The 17095-nt window shown below is 41.8% G+C and overlaps 1 protein-coding gene across 3 annotated transcripts in view; it reads right to left on the bottom strand.

The window, feature by feature from the left end:
* LOC126253024 (probable serine hydrolase) overlaps window positions 1–5576 on the bottom strand; it is a 72153-nt gene extending 66577 nt beyond the window's left edge. The window contains exon 1 of one of the 3 annotated variants that reach the window (XM_049954086.1): window positions 4996–5576. The gene's annotated coding sequence lies outside the window, so the exon portion shown is untranslated. The remainder of the gene's footprint in view (window positions 1–4995) is intronic. The other 2 variants (XM_049954085.1, XM_049954087.1) reach the window with 2 other exon arrangements.
* Between the last annotated feature and the right edge of the window lie 11519 nt (window positions 5577–17095).

The raw sequence follows: 17095 nt of genomic DNA, 5'->3' as shown, positions 1-17095 counted from the left end.
CAACACAATGACAGACAGTTGCTGTGGCGGTACCATTCTCCTCGTGAAGTTACTAGTTTCCTCGATTTTGGATATCAGGCTAAACATTTGCATGCTCACATTTCTGTGTATGATAGAACATAGGACTCTATATGTGTGAAGCAGCAATGTTAAGAAAGATATCCTCCTTTCAGCCACACCTCTGTTCTCCCCACTGCAAACTCACCACTAGAGTGCGTACCTGTGGCCACTTGACATACAACAATGTTGATGACAGTAGGAAAGACTTGCAGCAGATAGTCAGTATGTTGCTGCCAAAACTGCTCTAAAATTGGAAGGTACGTTACCTAACTGAACAAGTTTCGCAATCGCTTGATCCGATAGTGAAATATGCTCGTGAGCCAGAACATTATGACCACTTGCTTAATAGTTTGTATGTCTATCTTTACAACTATAAAACATCACTGATTCCGTACATCAGGGATCAGACAGATTGTTAGTAAGTTTGTGGAGGCATGTGGCATTAGATATCTACGCACAGGTCATGTAATTCACATAAATAATGGGCCACTCATTTGCAAATGTGATGATGGTGTCCTATAGTGACCCAGAGATTTCACAGGATTTACATCAGGTGAATTTGGTCACCAAGACATCAACACCACTGTTGCACGGTGTTGGCTCCGAAACGAGGACAATCGTACTTCTGGAAGATGACATCACAGTCGGGGAAGACATCAAGCATGAAGGGATGCAGGTGGTTTGTAGTTGTTAGCGTGTCTCTGGTTACTACCAGAGGTCCGATGCAAGTGCAGAAGAATGTCTCCCGCAGCATATTACTGCTCCCACCAGCCTGCATCTGTGGCGGGCTCCACGTTTCGAGCCACTATTCACCTCGATGACGGCGTTTGTGGAGACGACCGGTGACCTAGTGTAGCAAAAATATGATCAACCATAAGAACAGACACTTTTTCATTGATTGACGATCGAATCCCGTTGATCACATGCCCACTGCAGTCGTAACTGATGATGTTGTTGGATCAGCATGTGAACACGTAAGGATGGTCTGCTGTGGAGCTCCACATTCAACAGTGCACAATGAGAGGTGTACTGTTTCAGCAGACTTGCCCCATATCACCATCTATCCTACTTTATACAACAGACAAGCCTTCAAACCCCCATGTTCTGTAAAGGTTCGTGGACATCCAACCGTTAGTGCCTAGTTGTAGTTTCACTGTCCTACCTCTTCCATAGATGCTCACGACAGTAGCATGTGAACATTCAACCAGCTTCGCCGTTTTCAAGATGCTCACTCACAGGCTCTGTGTAGTAATAATCTGCCCTTCGTCAAAGTTGCTTATCTCAGTGGATTTCCCGATTTGCAGCCCGTATCTTCATTAGGGTGATCCCCCATCAGTGTCTGCTCCACTTACGAACTTTTGTTACCGCATCACGTGCCCGCAACACCACCAAGTGGCGTCCATCATCACAGTAGGCAGTGGTCATAATGTTTTAGCTCATCAGTGTATACTATGGGCAATGAAGTCTCAACTTATGAGAAGTGAACATGGGAGTTCCTTCAGCAGATCATTCAGTACTACTTTTCCCAAGTCGTGTAGGAACAGGTATGAGGAACACGTTGACCTCTATAGCTAAGAGAAGGTATGAATATGTCACAGACTCTTAGCCTGTCGTTATCATGGTTCTCACGTGTGCAGAGTTTGTGGCCTCTCATCTACATGTGTAAGTTGCTTAGAAATTAGATGACTGAGGCATAGGTTACACAGATTGGCCTCTCCTGTATCAGAACGTCTAGTTCTTCCACACTGGTCCTGAATCTATTTGCAATATGGGAGCCATATTATTAATATGACTTGTGTTGTCCCTCTGTGTTAGGAGAGGCGGTACAGGTGAGAGGGGACTTCCAACAATGATTAGTTTAAGGGAGGACTGTTTACCTCTTCAAGACACATTTCAAAGCCCACAGCAGGCTTTTTTCATCTGCACTCTTTTGTAGATTTTTTTAAAAACTTTTTCTCCTACACACATTCTCTCTTTTTCAAAAAATATGTGGCAGTAATGAAAGATAAACACTATTTCACTTAACCTCTTGTTTGAGTAGTGAGGTGAACTAAATGTCACCCATACTTACTATTACATCTGACTCGGGAGATGAGCTGAACAAACTGTTAAATATGTTGACTGCATCCAAGTTTCAAGAACCAATATCAGGGCCACTACTAGTCGAGTACCACACGGCCAGCCTACCAGCAACAGGTCATGAGGAAAGACCTCACAAGTGTCAGTGCAGCATAACCTAGGAGAGCTATCACCAATGCACCTCACTTGTGTACCATGTAGATTGTCATTTGACCACTGTTTACTGTGATCTGGTATAATTTGATTTTCTACCAACTATTTACTGTGGTAGTATTTTGACCTTGGCAAATGATGACTTGATGACATAAGGATTAGCTGTTTTATGAGAGAGGGAAGGCAAATATTTGATCCTTGATTCACTTGTGCTTTTGCCAGACCAAACATTTTTTGTTCGATTCTGTATCATTCAAGTGATGTAACTATGTTACTGGCATCTAAAACAACATACACAATTAAGAATATGCGGCCTCACCTCTAAATGAATAATTCCTGCATTAATACAACCTTGGTGAGCACTACAAACTGAATATTAAAATGAAGACAGGTGTTCTTTCAAATATATCTTTTTAATCTTTGCCTCGCCCATCTCTTCTTTCTTGTAATCATGCTGCTGATCTTTAATGTCCATTTCCATTACTTCTCTGAAAGACAGCACACCCTCGCAGAAACTCATGACACTCTGTGGATTGACTACCACTGAATCGCCAATAGTGTTTTACGATTAAGTGTTTCATACTTGGTATTTGTGAATTACTACCAGAGACTACCTGTAAAAGGCTATTTGATGGATTTATATGTCCTTGTTATAATCTCAAAATTTTTCTAAAAATGAAAGAGGTCCCTCTTCCACTTGTATATCTACACACACATTTTGCAAGCAAAAATTCTGAACCATTTTCTGCCTAAATGCAATACATGTGTCAGGTAAATTTTTAACATCATGTAAAAATTCTTTCATGCTAGAGAAACACTGTGGTTCTTTGTAAAATCAAGGCACAAAATTCCATTATCCCCACACAAATATCTTTCCATAAAACAATTCTTCTCTGTTCTTGTTTTATTTAATAATATTCAGTCCAGTGAGAGCTTCCAGTCATCCTTGTGCACAGAAGTAGGCCCATAGTAGCCCAACTTCTAATGAACAAATTCTTAATGACTAATTAGAGAGTTAAATTCTTTCCTGGGTTGTGTTTTAATATATTTTCAGCTTGGTCCCCAGCCACTACCCTGCTAATTCATATCTCATTGATAGATTTCATTCTGATATGTACTTTATGACTGTCAGATGAATTTTGAAAGTGCCCAGATTCGAGGTTGTACCAGTGCTATGATAAAATGGGCTTGTAAAGCTATGAACTGTGATACAAATTTCTATCTTTTAGCTTGACTGTTGCATATCATTGTGTTATTTAGAACTTTGGCTGACTTGCTATACAGTCACTGAATGGAATTTCCCTAAGCCTTTTTAAGTGCAGATGAGACAAGAAACTCTTACTGTAAATCATGGTGATTACTTTTCTTGATAAATAGCACACGTATATTTGAAGTATTAGGGAAAGTCGAGATCCTAGCAACCATATGTAATTTATCAGAGCAGGCAACTAACTGATAGCCTCTATTGGCAGTGTTCATATGAATACTTCCAACCTTGGACTTATTATCTGGTACAGTACTTAGTCCAAATCTCTTACAAATGTCTTGTCATTTAACAAATTATATGAATTCAGTCCAATAAGACTTTTCATTATCATCATCACCATCATCATCATCATCATCATCATCATCATCTCTGAGTGCCTGGAAAAATATTGCACAGCAGCTTCTTAAACTGTGTAACAGAAATGACTGCAGTAAGTGCCACACTAACTCTTTTCTCCAGTATCAATTACAGCATGATGATCTACAATCGAAATTCATATTAATAACAATCCAAAAGCTTAGTGTTAAAATTATGGGAAATGGACTGGACTGACTGAAGTATAGCACTCACTCTGCTTAACGTTGTTCAATATTCCAGCTTTTGAAATAAAAAGTACACTAGGTAAGATATATTTTCATGTTCCAATGAAGTAAGAAACTGCTCATATTTTACATCTGACACACAAACTATTCTTTGTGGAGCATATTTGTGCAACTATTCTTTGATTATGAATATATAATCAACAGAACTCAGAACAGATAAATTAGTAAAGGAGTTTGTAATATGCTAGTGATAATTCATTGTTTTCGAATTATTTATAATATAAGGATAGTAGAACAATGTGTGTTAAAGAAGTTGTTGCAAGTAGTCTACTTATCATCTGCACTGAGTTTTCCTTGTGTTTTATTTGCTATTAATATTACTTCAAGGAGACAAAATATTGTTTTAGTTCACAAGGCTGTAAGCACAGCAGCAGTACGTAATGAATTATGTACATGACTTACAAAAACCTCATATGAAACATGTTACACTGGAACAGGTATGGAATTTACTAGTGAAATGAAACTGAATAGCAAGAAATACAGAAATTCAAATTAATGCCAGTTACCGAGAACATCCAATTAATAATGTGACTACAAGGGATATCTTAAATTTCCCATGCATCGTTTCCTCGTCGCTTATATTTCTTTTCGCGGCATAATGCTTTAGGATCATGTAAGCATTCACGTAATATAAAAAGATTCAAGAGCAGTAAAGTTCGGGTGAGTGATTACTTTATTTCCTCGCAGTTAAATAAGTTATGCTGGGAGAAATTGTCAAATTTTCATACTTTTGATGACATATATGTTTCACACACTGAATCGTCTGTTTACTGGCTCTGCACGCCTCAACGGGTTATACACAACGTGAAAAAAAGTTCAATCCTTTTGTCGTACCTGTTCAAGGCTGCTGTTCACCTGCTCAACTGATGATTGTAATCGGTCGGTCGCGAGCAAAGTTCATTTTACTTCTTACTAATCCATCTGTGTTACCAGTTACACATAACAGCCCGCATAAATACTGACACCCAAGGCATTTCCCCGGCCATGCTTACACGATAATTTTAATTCGTCGAACACAATTAATTACAAATTTGGATAGAAATATATTTGTGTAGAACAGATGTGCACGTTGCTTTTTTATTTTAAAACATCTTTTGCTTATTATTACTGCTAACACTGAAATGTCAGTCTTATAAGAACGTTTAAAACTTCAAATTTTATTTCCTTTTCCTTGTAGTTAACAATGTCATCATTTTAATGTGAATACGGAAGCTTGAAATTCATATATTATTACACAAACACCTTGTATGAAATCATATCCACATTTACTCCAGCACGGCCGCCCAAACAACGCCACCTGTTCCGTAGGTGGCGTCGGTTTCAGTAGAGGTGGCCGTGACTAAGATCTTTCCCTAGGCCTTCATTAATCTTTTGCGAAATCCCCTTATTGCACACCAAAGAGAGAAGTGTGTTGATGTTACAGTCTCAAAGAATTGTGAAACCGCATCACATGGTAAAGAAGAGAAATTGGTACGACTGCCAATTAATACTGTATGTATAAAATTTGCCAACTCTCACCTAATGAGCTCAACTTAGTACCAGAACATGTATTACTTTTCTGACTAAAACAATTCTTTCCAGTTTCGACTACTCTTGGCGCTCTACAACCACCAAACATTAGCACACCATATCATGGAAATATTTAAACGTCAGTTTTTTCCAATGATCTTATTGAAAACTCAAATATATCGTTATTTGCTGACATCCAAATTAATCCCCTTTACTACTTTTTAAGTTTCGTGTTATACATGTCAGCATCGTCTATACCAGCTGTTGGCCTAGTATATTAAACATCTCTTTTGTATATCCAAACTTGATAGTCTTAACATCATCTACTGGCTCTAGATTTATAATTAGAGCACCTATTTTCTGAACAGCCTAAAGTAATTTGCAATGCACTTTGGTTTCAGTGAGCTTTTTTTATCTATCCTTACGCAGAACAGCAACTATTCATACATGTATCAGTGTGGCTTCTGTTCAAATGTACAGTGCAAAATGTAACTTCGCCCTTGTATGGGAGCAGAAGAATCGGTGGATGGGAGTCTGACCACTTCAGACAGATATGAAATGCTTCCGTTCATTGCCATGCCTAGTAGCTGAACTTGGCAACACACTTCAGCACTGTAGCAAGCATTGTGAATAGTTTGCTACTTTCCCTAGGAGGAGGAAGCCACCTCTCCTCATCCTGCAGCAGCCATTAGGCTAGGCGACGATCGCATGCTTACTCCCCCCCCCCCCCCCCTTTCATTCTACGTGAAAGGATGAAGGATGAAATAAAGACATTGTACTTTATTTACCTGCACCTGAAAATGTCGCTAATTTGGTCTAGTCCTTAATTTAATTCCAATAAGTATTATACCTGCATCTGCCACTCATCTCAAGTTGTTTTAGTGTTTCATCCTTTGTGTGTTGTTTACACGATGAAACTGTTTGACGCCACCCAGGGTACGATTTATGCTTTTACCAGTGGGGGGGATGTCTTAGTTAGGGGTTAGTAGAATTATATATGTTACTAGCTTGGACCGTGGCGTTACACATGGTTGAAAAGCTATTTATAAATAGATGTTAATGCCTAAACTCACTATTCACGCGTATGCACTATCAGAAAAGCCATCCCTTGTTATATCTTTCAAAGTACATTATAGGTAAAGCTTATTTACAAAATCATCTACATACAGGTATGCGAGGGGAATTCAAAAAGTAGAGGCACATTTGTGAAAAGCTGTACTTATTCTGATGATAGAAAACTGAAACATATTAATAGTATTAATAGTAAGACTTATTAAAAACTTTCAGTATTCAGCTCCACAAATTTAAATTATATGTAAAGTTTTACTCCAGTGCGTGGGAAATAAACATCCCAGGTTGGGATGCATAAACTAAAACCAGAGGAGGGGATGGTCTGATGCAGAGGGGGGGGGGGGGGGGGAAATCTCCCCCATCCCCCCCTGCAAATCGCACACTGACCCCACCTCACCAAACCTGTCTTTTTCAGTAGATGTGGACCCTGGCCACAATCTATTGGTTATGAACTGTAGATTAAAACTGAAGAAACTGCAAAAAGGTGGGAATTTAAGGAGATGGGACCTGGATAAACTGACAGTGCAGAGGTTGTAGAGAGTTTCAGGTAAATCATTAGGGAACGATTGACAAGAATGGCGGAAAGAAATACAGTAGAAGAAGAATGGGTAGCTTTGAGTGACGAAATAGTGCAGGCAGCAAAGAATCAAGTAGGTAAAAAGACGAGGGCTAGTAGAAATCCTTGGATAACAGAAGATATATTGAATTTAACTGAGGAAAGGAGAAAATATAAAAATGCAGTAAATGAAGAAGGCAAAAAGGAATACAAATGTCTCAAAAATGAGATCGACAGGAAGTGCAAAATGGGTAAGCAGGGATGGCTAGAGGACAAATGTAAGGATGTAGAGGCATATCTCACTAGGGATAAGATATATACTGCCTACAGGAAAATTAAAGAGACCTTTGGAGAAAAGAGAACCACTTATATGAATATCAAGTGCTCAGATGGAAACTCAGTTCTAAACAAAGAAGGGAAAGCAGAAAGATGGAAGGAGTATATAGAGGGTCTATAAAAGGACGATGTACTTGAGGATAATATTATGGAAATGGAAGAGCATGTAGATGAAGATGAAATGGATGATATGATACTGCGTGAAGAGTTTGAGAGCACTGAAAGATCTACGTCGAAACAAGGCTGCAGGAGTAGATAACATTTCATTAGAACTACTGATAACCTTGGGAGAGCCAGTCCTGACAAAACTCTACCATCTGGTGAAGAAGATATATAAGACAGGCGAAACACCTTCAGACTTCAAGAACAATATAATAATTCCAATCCCAAAGAAAGCAGGTGTTGACAGATTTACCGAACAATCAGTTTAATAAGTGAGGCTGCAAAACACTAACATGAATTCTTTACAGATGAATGGAAAAACTGGTAGAAGCTGACCTCAGGGAAGATCAGTTTGGATTCCGTAGAAATGTTGGAACACGTGAGGCAATACTGACCCTATGACTTATCTTAGAAGAAAGATTAAGGAAAGGCAAACCTACGTTTCTAGCATTTGTAGACTTAGAGAAAGCTTTTGACAATGTTGACTGGAATACTCTTCTTTCAAATTCTTAAGGTGGCAGGGGTAAAATACATGGAGCGAAATGCTATTTACAATTTGTACAGAAACCAGATGGTGGTTATAAGAGTCGAGGGATATGAAAGGGAAGCAGTGATTGGGAAGGAAGCGAGAAAGGGTTGTAGCTTATCCCCCATGTAATTCAATCTGTGTATTGAGCAAGCAGTAAAGGAAACAAAAGAAAAATTTGGAGTAGGAATTAAAATCCATGGAAAAGAAATAAAAACTTTGAGGTTTGCCAATGATATTGTAATTCTGTCAGAGACAGCAAAGGACCTGGAAGAGCAGTTCAATGGAATGGACAGTGCCTTGAAAGGAGGATATAAGATGAAAATCAACAAAAGGAAAACGAGGATAATGGAATGTAGTCGAATTAAATCGGGTGATGCTGAAGGAATTAGATTAGGAAGTGAGTCACTTAAAGTAGTAAAGGAGTTTTGCTATTTTGGGAGCAAAATAACTGATGATGGTCGAAGTAGAGAGGATATAAAATGTAGACTGGCAATGGCAAGGAAATCGTTTCTGAAGAAGAGAAATTTGTTAACATCGAGTATTGATATTAAGTGTCAGGAAGTCGTTTCTGAAAGTATTTGTATGGAGTGTAGTCGTGTATGGAAGTGAAATGTGGACGATAAATAGTTAAGACAAGAAGAGAATAGAAGCTTTCGAAATGTGGTGCTACAGAAGAATGCTGAAGATTAGATGGGTTGGTCACGTAACTAATGAGGAGGTATTTGATAGAATTGGGGAGAAGAGAAATTTGTTGCACAACTTGACTAGAAGAAGGGATCGGTTGGTAGGACATGTTCTGAGGCATCAAAGAATAACGAATTTAGTACTGGAGGGCAACGTGGAGAGAAAAAATCATAGAGGGAGATCAAGAGATGACTACACTAAACATATTCAGAAGGATGTAGGTTGCAGTAGGAACTGGGAGATGAAGCTTGCACAGGATAGAATAGCATGGAGAGCTGCATCAAACCAGTCTCAGGACTGAAGACCACAACAACCTTGCCGAAGAAAAACTTTACAACCAGAAGTGAATATAACACAACGCTCTTCCTATCAAAATTACTGCAGTTCCTCATTCGTCTCTCTTTGCTCAATGCAAACAGTTGCAAAAGGAAAGAGCTATCAGAATTTGTCTGTGGAAGGGACACGAAAATAACCATCTGAATACATTACATATGAGTAGCATTACAAGTTTTCTTACTCCCCCTCCCAAAGGGTTCTCTTAGTTAAATATACTCCACACCTGAGCCACTTAGAACACACCCTGTATTCAGACCCCTGGGCGATGACTGTTCCAATCACCACACCTCACTATATCTCAAGAAGTTTAATGATCAGTACTACCCACAGTGTCACCAATACCAACCAAAGGCATCGTGTGCCCAGAACATGTTGTGTAGCAGGTTGACACAGAATGTCGCTCCGCTCTTCCATCTCGCTCCCCGGTTCCAACCATTCTCTCCGTAGATGGCTCCTGCCGTCCCTCATGGCAGTTGGCAGAGGGCGACATCCAAGTGGCACTGGTCATGCCACACTGTAGTACCAGTGCGGGAAGGTTGCACGCGGCATTCAAAGGCGTCGGACATGTGGCGATGATACCATCGTCACATCCTCCGCTGCCAATAACAAGCCCACCAGAGTTGGGCACCTCTGAAACTTGGACCATGCATTAGTCCAGGGCTTCACAACATACGTGCTCGTGGAGCAAGCTGTGAGCAGCAAGGCACGAGCACGGAGCAGCACGAGCACGCTACCCCCACTACCGGACCAGAGCGGAGAGTGGGGAGAGTCACGTGGGGTACACAACAGCTGCAGCCAGTCGATGTAACTCCGCGGCCACCTGCAGGGATATCACTCACGAATTATTACTGCGACAAATGAAACAAATAAAGGAGAATGTACACGTGCCACATAATTTTATTAGCTTAGTGTATGCCTCTACCATCTGTAGACACTGAAACTAAAGAATTCCACGACAATCCTATATTTTCAACACTTTCTTCAACACTACTTAAAATATCACCTCCGGTTGTAGTGTTCTTCATGGCTACTACATCAAGGAGCTCCTCCCTCACCTGAAGATCTCTATTAACACCTCTAATAAATATGGCAAGCTGCGCTGTTCCAGTGATATCAACACTTTCGTCCAGAGCTAGAGAATACGCCATAAAATCTTTACAGATATTTGCAAGCTGGCTCTGGACGTCGTCTGCCATGTCCTGTATGCGACACATAATGGTCATGTTAGATAATGGCACAATCCGAAACTGTTCAACTTGAGATGGACACAAATGTTCCGCTGCAACTACCAAACATTCCTTTATTAAATCGCCATCAGTTAAGGGGCACAGGGATTTTGCTAAAAGCAAAGCAATTTTGTAACCCACTCTGAGAGCTGCCTCAGTTGATTTTTCTTCGTCGTCCAGATCTTCTTCGGATAGCTTACTTTTAAGTTTAATAACTTCCTATGCACGATCTGGTCAATCACATTTTCCACGTCCGTAGTCTTTCGCGTGGTACGACATATAATGTCGCTGCAAATTAAATTTCGAAAAAGAATTCAGCGTTTTGTGACATACTAAACATTTTGCAACACCATCTTTTTCTGTAAACAGATACAATTCCCCCCAATTGGGGTTGAACTGCGAAAGCATGGTTGGGGTTACACAACGGCGACTTTACATGATTCTTAACCAGTGAAGTGACTGTTAAGAGCTGATCGTAGTACTTTAAACGTTACACAGTCGGCGCGAATTCAATAGGCACGCTGCGGCCCTATTCAAACGTGCGCACGCATTTCCCCTCCCTCCCTACTCCACGACCTTGCAGCTGCTCGCGAGCACGTGCCTGAGCAGACGCGAGTACTCGCGCTCAAAACCGGCCAGTTGTTAAGCCCTGCATTATTCTCACCGACCTGGCTGGTAACACATATTCATAGAGTAGACTGAGAGGGCAATGTGCATGCTCACCAAATGACTCCACGTGAAATTATTCACATGGGAGACAAGGTTTATCGAGAATCTCTATGGTTATCTTTGATTGAGGGTCAATGATAGCAAAGTTTAAATTGACTTTGTGCAGAAAAGCATAGATGATTCAGTCCACTACAACACATTGTTCCCTATCCTACTAACGTTATGTTTTATGAGGCTAACGACCCTAAGGATCCACATATTCAAGATTCACCATTTTCAGCACAGAAACGTAACAAAATTATTTGGTTGCACCCGCCTTAGCATACGGCTTAGCATGCGATATGCGAACATGAAAAATTCTTTTATTTTGCGGGTTTCTCACCAGCAAGGTGACTGGGATGACGAAGCGCAAGATTTGTACAGGACCGACGAACTGGGGAAATACTCCCCCATAATTTTATCCACCTCTTGACTTACTGCACCAAAATTCTTTACCCAAACCTGGTTGCCCACCTTCAGTGTGATTGGCCATCTACCAGCATTATAACGCCTTTCATTTGCTAGTGACTCTTCTGCAAATTCTTCCTTGCATGCTTCCAGTTGGCATGGATTTGTGCACCGTCCACCATTTCTGGCAACAAATCCCTAAGTGACCACAAATTCGCCAGGGGCGAATTAGGTTTAAAAGCAAACATTAATCTCGTGGAGCTGGCCTTATGGGCCTCCTGGGTAGGAGTATTGAAGGCATACCCTAAACATCAGAAGGAACTATCCCAGCGAGCCTGATCATTATGGTGGAATGCGATCAATGCTGCCCTCAAGTTCCTGTTCACCCATTCTGCCATAGACAGGTTTCGATAATATGGTGTGGTGGTAGTATGAGATACTCCCACTTCAAAACAAAAGTTATGGAAAGCAGTGGACTTAAAGGACGTTGTTGCATTGTCAGAAACCAACACACGGCAGGGTCCAAACACTTCAAACAAAATGTGTAAGCACCGTATGGAGGCTTGTGAGGTTACATTGCTGGTAGGCATCAGCCAGAAAAAACGCGTGAACACATCCACACAAACAAAGATATAACGGTTTCCATCTTTTGAACGTGGAAGGGGTCCTACATAATCAATATACAACCTCCCCATGGGCTCCTTAGCCTCTTCCGAAGCTAAGAACCCCTGCTTGGCATTCCCCAATGGCTTGTTAAACCCACACGTTTTACACTCTTACCATTTGCTTAATCAGCTGCTCCATGCCTTTCCAAGTAAAATGCTGCTTAATTTTCATGTGAGTCTTAAAAATCCCCAAGTGTCCACCTACTGGTGTTTCATAATACTATTTGAAGACCATAGTGGTCAAAGTTTAGGCAGCACTATCCTGGGGTTACCCTTCCCACGTGTCACACAACACAAAATATTCCCCTTCAGGCAATAGAGCCTAACAACTTCCCCTCGATGTATTCTCTGTTTAAGCTTGTGCAGTACGGGTATTCTTCCTGCTGCAGAGCTACATCTTTGAACAGCAATGGCAACCCACTCAAAATGGCACAACTGAGCTCATTGAACTCTCATGACAAAACCCCATCACCCAGAACCACACAGTTGCAGTTACCCCGACCGTGGGCCCCTCCGAAACATCCCTCTTTGTCCTGCTGCTCCCCGAACTCTGGTTCGAACATTCGGCTTAAGCTGTCAGCCACAACATTCTCCGAGTCCCTAATATGCTTAACCGTGAACTTTAACGCCGAATTTCGTATCGCCCACCTCGCTATTCTGCCTGTTCGCCTCGATCTTGCAAGCGCCAAACTAAGCGCTTGATTGTCCGTTTACAACAGATGGTTGGTGTTCCAGATATAATTTAAATTTTTCGATTGCGAACGGGACTGCTAAGGCCTCAAGTTCGTATACAGAATGCTTTGCTTCTAACGGAGAAAGACAACGTGAGGCGTAAGTGATTGGGCGTCTTCCTGACTCTTCTTCTTGCAACAAAACTGCAGCAACTGCCGACATGGAGGTATCGGTCTGAACTATAAACTCCTTGTTGCGGTGACCAACGTTTTCTTTAAACTCTCGAATGATGTCTGCTGCGAAGGTCCCCACTCAAATATTCTACTCTTCTTCCGAAGCTCGTTTAAGGGGGCAGCTAACAGGGCAAAATTAGGAATGAATTTTCGAAAGAAATTAATGACTCCTATAAAACGAGCCATAGCCTTCACATTTTTAGGGGTTGCGAACGAATAAACGACTTTGGCCAATTCGCACTCCGCTCTGGGAGACGATATGCCCCACAAACAATATTTCAGGCTGCGCGAATTTAACTTTAGATGGTTTGACAGAAGATTCGGCTTTTCGCAACCGTTGGAGTACCTCGCGAACATGCACAACGTGCTCTTCAAAAGTCTCACTAAAAATCACCAAATCATCCAAATAATGATACACACACTCAAACTTAAGATCCGAAAAAACTCTGTCAAGGATACCGGACAACACAGCTGCACCTGTCGATAACCCAAACGGAACTCTATTGTAATCATAAAGTCACCAGTCGGTCGCAGAGGCAGTCACCAGTTTAGATTCTTCCGCTAGAGGCACTTGACAGTATGCCTGATTCAAGTCGAAGGTAGTAAAAACCTTTGGCTTATGGAACCAGGAAAATCACGAATGCAAATCAGTGAGAGGTATAGACTGTGGCACCATTTTTTTATTAAGTGCCGTATAATCCATCACCAAATCCACTCCCCCCTGCGGTTTGGGTACCACGAATATAGGTGAAGAGCACGGGGATTTAGATGGTCTAATCACTCTGAATAGTTTCCCAAGTAGTTTCCCTTAATGCTTTCATATGAGGTGGGGATAACCTATATGGTGGGCACCTTACAAGAATGTTGTTCGTTAATTCGATCTTAGACTCGGCTTCTTTAATCTCACCTAGCTGATTGGTTAGCACATCACTGAACTCGTTACATAACTCGACAATCTGCTGTCTCTGCTCTGGTAACAAATGCTCCAGGTCATACACAGAAACGGTTTCCACTGTTCATTAAGTGTCTGGAACCGTTGGTACGGTGATGTACATGATGTTTACAGAAACTCGAAATAAAACCTCCTCTGACCCCACTGGGGCACCAGGCCTGCCTTCCCAATAAAATCGGCACCCAGTATAGGCGGTACCGACAGACTACAAGCCACTTGGTCAGGAAATTTCCATGTAAACTCACCGATTCGGATCTTAACCTTAATTGTCCCCAAAATTTGTATTTGCTCTGATTGGATAGTAGGCAATAGCCAATTTTGTCTGATAAGTCTGGCAACTTGCAGTGTCCGCAGTGTGCAGACACCCATCTTTCAGCCACTAAAGATGCAGAACTACCAGTATCGAGCAGAGCACACCCAGGTTCCTCATTTAGTGCTGTCCAAGCAAAAGGAACTCTATCGCTGGGACCGCCTCAGTTCTCATACCCCCTATCTCTCGGCAATATGCCTCCCATTCTTGCACTTGAAACATCTTACTGTAGAACAGTTCCTAACAACATGACCACTGCTCTTACACTCAAACCACTTTACCCCCATGGAACCTGGCTGTTATATGAGGCTACAATTATCCAGCTCTTGCTGTTGAGAACCTTTACCTGTACCCCGTTGTTGGTCAGCATAGACGAAGTTTGTACCCTATTGATCAATTCATCTAATTGTCTAAAGCTCTGTGGGCGTTCACAAAACAGAGCCCTGCAATGGTTGCTAGGACGCATCCCCGGAGAATATTGTTGATTACCTGCACTTCACTATATTTAAGACATAAGCTTCTGGCACTGTACTTTACCCTTTTAACATACTCCTCTAATGGCTTGTTATCATGCTGAATTTCAAGATATCCCCTATCAATAACTTCATTTCACACTCGAGGGGACAAATAATTATGGCAGATTAAATCCCGAAATGCACTAAACGACAGTATTGGGACAAGGCTGCTCTCACCCCAAAGTACCGTTATCGAAGATGGCTGCGATGACGACATCCAATATGGCGTCATGTAGACTTGGCAACAGCGCATGACATCATCCATGATGGCGGCTGTGACGTCATTCCAAATGTCGGATTTTGGCGGGAAATTTGAATTTTGGCGGGAAAGTGCCATGGCCCTCCTCCCCCAGAAAAATGGTGGGAAGTTCAAATTCCAACAGGATAATGCATGACACAACGGTTATCTCTACTAAGTAAACAAAAACGCAGGAAGATAGCTCATTTGGCCTACCTCCACTAACCTAAGACACCAGACCGCCACTTCCTCCTACGAACTGCCACCAAGTTTGAATTTTTGCGGTAAACAAGTGTCACTTGGGGTTTCGCTACCAACCTAAGAAAACTGCGTGAAGATAGGTCACTTGTACTAACCTAAGTCACCCGACCGCCGCCCCTTCCTACAAACTGGCACCAAAGTTGAATTTTGGTGGTAAGCAAAGGTCAATTCGCATATCTCTACTAATCTAAGAAAATGGTACGAAAGAAGGGACGCTTGTACTAACCTCAGTCGCTGACCGCCACCTCCTTCTAAGCATTTGTGGGAAAAAACACTTGGACATACGTCTTTATTTAAACAATTTCATGCAGGTGTGTTCACCACGAGGTCTGGACTCCAACTTACTTAGTTCACATCGCCACTAGCAGAGAACCCTCTCATCTGTGACTTAATCCAAGATGGCGACACCCAGTGTGTTCACCACGAGGTCCAGAGCCCAATTGACTTAGTACATTTCGTCGCCGTCAGAGAGCGCTACTGTGATGTCAGGTGATGACGCAAGTACCGTTATTCAAGATGGCTGCATAAATTTTGTTTATTTTGTCCACCATGTGCTCTAGGAAAAAGTCACTGCACGATCCCATTATGTAATCCAAGATCATCTGCTTTCTCTCTCATGAGTTTATAATGGGATACGCGGCGCGTGTACAGCCAGCGAGCGCATGACTGCTGATGTCACAGTCTCTAGTCCACATGTTCATACTCACGCCACAGATAGTCTTATGGAAATATCCTAACGAATGTAACTGGACACATGTGACATCCACATGTGGATCTAACGTATCAATTACCTAAGTACTTAATTCCATTTCAATGTTAATCATATTCAATAATTGAATGTACCATTTAGATATTCAATGATCAAATGAGTTTCCACATTTTCCCACTAGGAGCGCCGTGTTCTTTCATGATGTAGCACCCCCACCCCTAGAATGCTGCTCTCCCATTGACTACTGAATTAGTCACGTGATTCCGCGTCACAATACACAGTCTGCAGACACGCAAACAACTCCTAGTTTTTCGAAATAGTTTCAGTACAGACCTGTAAACTGTCCCTAAATAATGCAGTACACAGATGTGCAGACTCGAAATCAACTCCTAAACTGTCCAAATAGCACACAGCACAGCCTACAGGCCCTCTCCCAAAATAATACAACAAAGACATTTATTCAACTTGCGCCACAGCCCCTGCGAAGTGACGCGGCCGTCAGCTGTCAAAGCACACACAGACGTCTGTTCAGGACCGCACGCACTGTCACACCGCGAGCTGCCGCCGACCGCAGGTGCAAGGTTGCCTGCCTCTATTTTCGTGTATATAGTCATGGTTACACTGACGTCACAGAATTCCAAGGCGCGCTCACACGAGACACGTGTCTTTACCGCCGATGACAGGATAGCACAGGGCGCATTGCTCCTAGCGCGACATTACACACCTGTTTAACCATACTTAACTACCCAGTGTGGCTCTCACCTTGCCGTGAAACGTCTGCATGGCGACTCGCCATCTAAAACGTTCTCAATCTTATTCTTACGTCACATGGATTTGCAAAATATATAAGAGCC

Source organism: Schistocerca nitens, chromosome 4 (assembly GCF_023898315.1).
Source record: "Schistocerca nitens isolate TAMUIC-IGC-003100 chromosome 4, iqSchNite1.1, whole genome shotgun sequence".
NCBI lineage: Eukaryota > Metazoa > Arthropoda > Insecta > Orthoptera > Acrididae > Schistocerca > Schistocerca nitens.
The sequence above is the reverse complement of the archived record's forward strand: the minus strand, read 5'-3'. Positions and strand labels throughout refer to the sequence as shown.